This window comes from Scyliorhinus torazame, chromosome 14, assembly GCF_047496885.1.
Source record: "Scyliorhinus torazame isolate Kashiwa2021f chromosome 14, sScyTor2.1, whole genome shotgun sequence".
Lineage (NCBI taxonomy): Eukaryota > Metazoa > Chordata > Chondrichthyes > Carcharhiniformes > Scyliorhinidae > Scyliorhinus > Scyliorhinus torazame.
The window spans coordinates 44740140-44745768 of record NC_092720.1 but is presented as its reverse complement, the minus strand read 5'-3'; positions in this window follow the sequence as shown (position 1 = coordinate 44745768).

The window sequence follows — 5629 nt, the reverse complement described above, 5'->3', positions numbered from 1 at the left end:
GGCACACCGCAGCGAAGTGGCCCTTCTTCCCGCATGCCTTACAAAGGGCAGCGCGGGCCGGGCAGCGTTGGCGGGGTGTTTTGCTGGCCGCAAAAATAGCATCGGGGGCCCCCGGAGATCATTGGCTGGCGCGAAGCGCAGGCGTATTGGGTGGGTAGCGCCAATGCTGGGGCGGCTGCCTGTGGGGCCCATGAAGCGTAGGAGGAGTGGGTTCCGCGATTGGGGGCGTAGGACTGGACATTGCGCAGGGCGACCGTCATGGAGAACGCTAGTGTTTTAGTCTCTGCGAGGTGGCGCGTGGCCCCTTCTAGGAGCCGCTGCCTGATAACATCGGACCCAATCCCAGTTACAAAAGCGTCCCGCATAAGGAGATCTGAGTGCTCCTTAGCTGTAACGTCCTGGCAGTCACTGCCCCGAACTAGTGGGATCAGGGCCCTCCAGAAGTCCTCGATGGACTCACCAGGTAGTTGAGTACGCGTTGCGAGCGCGTGTCTGGCGAAGAGCGTGTTCGTCTTCTGTTCGTAATTTTATTTGAGTCGAGTCATGGCATCAGCGTAATTGGGCTCATCCTGGATCAGCGGGGAAACTTTGGAGCTGAGTCTGGAGTACAGTATTTGGATCTTCTGAGCCTCTGGAAGAGGGGTCGGCGCCGTGTTGATATACGCTTCAAAACAAGCTTGCCAGTGCTGGAAGTCCTTTCTGGCGTCGCTTGCGTGTGGATCCAGCTACAGGTGATCTGGTTTAATCCGGAGGTCCATCTTCTGAATCTGATACTAATAAATTGAGGCACGATCAATTTGACTGGAGACGAAGTTGAATCCAAACTGAGGCTTTATTAGTATCAGATGTGTGGCCCTCCACAGCAGCTGGCGAAATGGCTACGAGCTGGAGGCCACGCATATTTATAACCTGCCTCCTGGGCGGAGCTAGCATGCAGGGGCCACAGGTGAACCTGTAGTGCAGGTTCTACCGTACAACCCCTAATATCAGGACACAGTGGTTTACCACAGTGGTCAGCTACTGTCATGGTACAGCAGGGGTGCTTCAAGGGTGCTGGAACTTGTGGGGGCTCGGGTTGGACTAGAGGGCTTCAGGATGGGGGTCTCTGCCAGGATGGGGGTCGCATGTCTAGTCCTTTCTCAGCGTGATGTATTTCATTTGAGGTTAATTTCAAAGCCCAGACAACTTGCAATGAACCCTCTTCACTCTTAGCTTTAAAGGCTAATGTTCTGAGTAGGCTTTGGGCCTGACTCCAGCTGCAGGCTGCCCTGTGGAGGGGCAGCCTGCAGCTGGAGTTTTTTTGCTGACATTCCACTGCACGCCCCAGTAACTATTACAATCAACACATCTGGCAGCTGCCCCCTCAATCAAAGCAGCATTTCATATATTACAAAACCTCAGGCTCCCAAACTCTGGAGTGCTGCCGAAATGCGTTAGACTCAGCTCAAGATTTGTACAGGAGGATTTTTCAATCTCTTCAATGCATGGGCTTGAATCAAAGCTGTATAAAAATAGTTCTGAACTGTATGCCTTTCCTGGTTTCACCATACAAGCCGATGGGTGAGCAGTCCTATATTTTAAAAGTTTTTTTTTCTATCGCTAAAGTCTGAACTGCATGTTTTTTTCCTGGAACCCAGTTTTCACCTGGGCTCCTGATCTTGGCAGGAAGGCGAAACAGTCATGTGACGGTGCATTTTGGTCACCCTTGCCTGCCTCTGAAAGGACTCTCACATTACTGCGAATTATGCTCGTCCAGCCAATTGGCCATTGTCACATAGCCTTCACCACTCTCAGGTACCTCACTCTCCAAGTCAGGATTAATGATGGAATCCTTCGTTGTCAAGGGTTGAGGTTTGGCGGTGGGTTTCGAGAAGGGTAGACTAGCGTCTTGCAGCAGCGACCACCCAACTGCACTAGTGGATCCAGGAGTCATCGTGCTTCACTTGAGCGTCACTGAACCATAGCATAGGAAGGAGCCACTGAAGCACATGTGAGGGGAGGGAACAGTCAGGTGTGAGGTCATTGCGACTATGAGGTGGCATGGGTAGTGCTCATGGTCATTGAGGCAATGATGTGTTATGGGCAGCAGCTAACTGAGGTGGCACATGCCGTCACAGATGGAGTAGGGGGCAGCGCGGTGGCGCAGTGGTTAGCATTGTTGCCTCACGGCGCTGAGGTCCCAGGTTCAATCCCAGCTCTGGGTCACTGTCCGTGTGGAGTTTGCACATTCTCCCTGTGTTTGTGTGGGTTTCGCCCCCACAACTCAAAAGATGTGCAGGCTAGGTGGATTGGCCGTCCTAAATTGCCCCTTAATTGGAAAAAATAAATTGGGTACTCCAAATTTATAAAACAAAAAGAGATGGAGTAGGGTTGTCAGCCTTCAGGATCATGAAGACAAAGGGTGCTGGGAGGGATTGAGGGCCCTGGGTTGGATAATCTTACTGACTGTCTCTCTCTCTCTCCCCCATTCCTGCCAGAGTAAAGGTGAATTTCGGAATAGAGCCAATCAAGCTCGCAGTAATCCTAATTAATGGCGTGGATGTCCTGCCTAGGTTTGACACTGCGGTCGCCACCCTTCCTGGATGTCACACATTGCTGACACCATCTCCTGTGCCTGAAGGCTTTGGGACCCCTCCTATTGGCCTCGCAGCTGCTGGAATGTTTCTGACAGCCCCTCTTGGACTTCCCGGCTCTGTCTTTGCATCTCCAGCAGCTCAGCAAGAACCTTTTCCAGAAGCTCGGAATCTGGCGACCCAGCTGTGTCCTGGGATCCAGCCAACCTCCGACTGCCCACTCCCTTGGAAGTTTCTGCCTCCACTTGATGTGCCTCAGCAGTTGTGTTCTGCTCACCAGATTATGCCCCGGAAGCCTGTCTGCTAATATCGCCCACTGAGTGTGTTTCCACCATGGTGGGTAGTGCGGGTAATGCCCGTAATGCCCGATTGGTGCCTTCCTCAGAGCTTTCCACTGAAGTGCTGCTGGAGGCCGCAGGGGTGGCGGTGACGCCAGATGGCCCAGCCTCATCAGGTGCTGATACTGCAAGACAAAAAACAGGTTTCAGTGAAAGACAGCAGCAAGGGTCTGGGCAGCATAGAACTCACATCAAACAGCTATTTTTGGTGAAGGTTCAATGGCTCTTCACATCTGTGGCACAGACCAACCTCGCAGTCACACCGGTTCTCTCCTGTACTCCCCTGCTATCTCCATTGCTTTCTTCATAAGGTGTTAGAAGTCAGAACTCTGTCATTCCCCCGCCCGTCTTCTCACTCTCCCTTTTATTATGGACTATGTCCTCCTGCGGGTGTGGTGATATGCATCACTGTATGTACACAAGGGGTTAATGTAAATACACTACAACTCAGTAAACATTAGAGGGAGTACCGGAGATGTCATGACCTGCGGACATACAGCTAATGAACACATAGAATAGGACACAACCAATGAACAGTCAAGACACCCAGAGGTGACACTGCCACAAGGAGGCATTACACAACCTATATAAAAGGACAGGGCACACATGCTCTGTCTCTTTCCACAGGCGACACTCAAAGAGAAGGACAGGGGTAGATCAGAAACATCACACCCACCACGTGGCTTAGAGCAGACTGGTTAGTTAGACTGAGTTACTATAGCAAGATTAGCAGGAGAGTCGCGCTCATAGAGGACTGTGCTGATGGTTCAATAAATCATATTGAACTTACTTCAAAGTCTGGAGTATCTTTTGGTCAAAGCTGTATCGAGTTGCAGCCTGTGTTATCCCAGAGTACATAACACATCAGCGGGGACACAAAGAGGAGATAGTGAGTCAGGGGGCTGGTGAGTCGGGAAGGAGTACAGCAGGTGGCCTATGTGGGTACTGCACCTAGACAGGAAGGGGTCGTGATGAGAAGTGCCAGGGAATTTGAGGAAGATGCAGGGGGATCGGGTGCTGGGTGGCCGAGAGGTGTCTGGGAGTGGATCAATGTTGACAATCCACGTGTGACAGATGGCACCGATGCTTGGAGGAGACGAGTGGTAACTCAGGCTTGCAGATTGAATGAGGTCAATGCCTTGCGACATTAGATGCCGGTCCTCCCTGTCAGGCTGCTGGGCCTGACTGCCGCAGCCACAATATCCCAGGCTGGATTAGCCTCACTGTTTCTGGGTCTTCAACCCACATCCAGGCTGCCCCACCTCTCCTCCACTGTGTCCAGAAGCCTGTTCGGGTCTCCCTCCAGGAGCAGGTCTCCCCGCTGCCATTCTCCTGCTTGACTGAGAGTGAGTGTAGAGTGGGATGGTTTAAATGCAGCTCCCCTTGTTAACTGTGCCCAGCTGAGCCCCAGGTCAGGTGAACATGGAACCTGGGGACTCCAAATGAGAGTCATTTTGTGGGGCTTCATTTATTGCACATAGTTCATAAGTTCATAAGATATAGGAGCAATGGACTGCAGTGAGATCACACTTGAACCATTTACACGAATCGCACTGATTTTCACACCTATATCTCTCTCTTACCTGAACAGCAGGCTTCTACTAAACTGGAAGACATCCTATTGGTCCTTCAGCTGTGAGATCTCGCCTGCTGCCTTCAACTAAATGGAGAACCTGCTTTCTGGCCATTAATTAGCCGATGGGGGTAAATTTACTACCATGTCCATTTTTCACACCATGCAGGGTTTTGCTCCCCAATGTCAGGGTCCTGACCCAAATTGCAAAATACTGCCCAAGATCTCACAAGCATTGTGTAGCACAGTGGATTTTAAGAAATGAAGGAAAGGTTCAGATGAGGGCACAAAACAAACGCACCAATGTTAAAGCTTTATTACAGAATCACAGAGTTGTTACATTGCAGAAGGAAGCCATTCAGCCCATCATGTCTGCACCTGGCCTCCGAACGACAATCATAATTTAGTGCCATTTCCCTGCCTTTTCCCCATATCCCTGCACATTGTTTCAATTCAAATCACATCCAATACCGTCTTGAATGCCTTGATTGAACCTGCCTCCACAGGTAGCGCACTCCTGACCCGAACGACTAGTTCTGTGAGAAACGTTTTTTTTTCACGTCACATTTGCTTCTTTTGCAAATCACTTTAAACCTGCGCCCTCTCGATTTTTACCCTTTTCTGAGCGGGAACAGTTTCTCCCTATCTACGCTGTCCAGTCCCTTCATGATTTTGAACATCTCTATCAAATCTCCTCTTTGCCTTCTCTCCAAGATGGACAGTCTCAACCTCTCCAATCTACACTCATAACTGAAGTTTTTCATCCCTGGGTCCATTCTTGTGAACTTCTTCTTCACTCTCTCCAATGCATTGACATCTTCTATGACGTTCTGATGTGGTAACATCTTTTGGCAACAAAGAAATAGCTGAAATGCACAATTATACTATGCAGTTGTAATTTTCATTTTACTGAATGGAATGTAACACAGAAAATGCAGGAACAATCAGATAGTCTTTTAATACAACAGTATTGTAGACAGCCTGAGAATGACTGGCTGAATGGCCACAAACAATCTATCTGAAAGGGTGATAACAAGAGTGCATATATTGTATAACATCATGACTGAATCTGAGAATGAAGTGAATTTGAAATTATGGAAGCATAAAATTTGTTGCACACTTGTCATTTTGACCTGAACTCACAT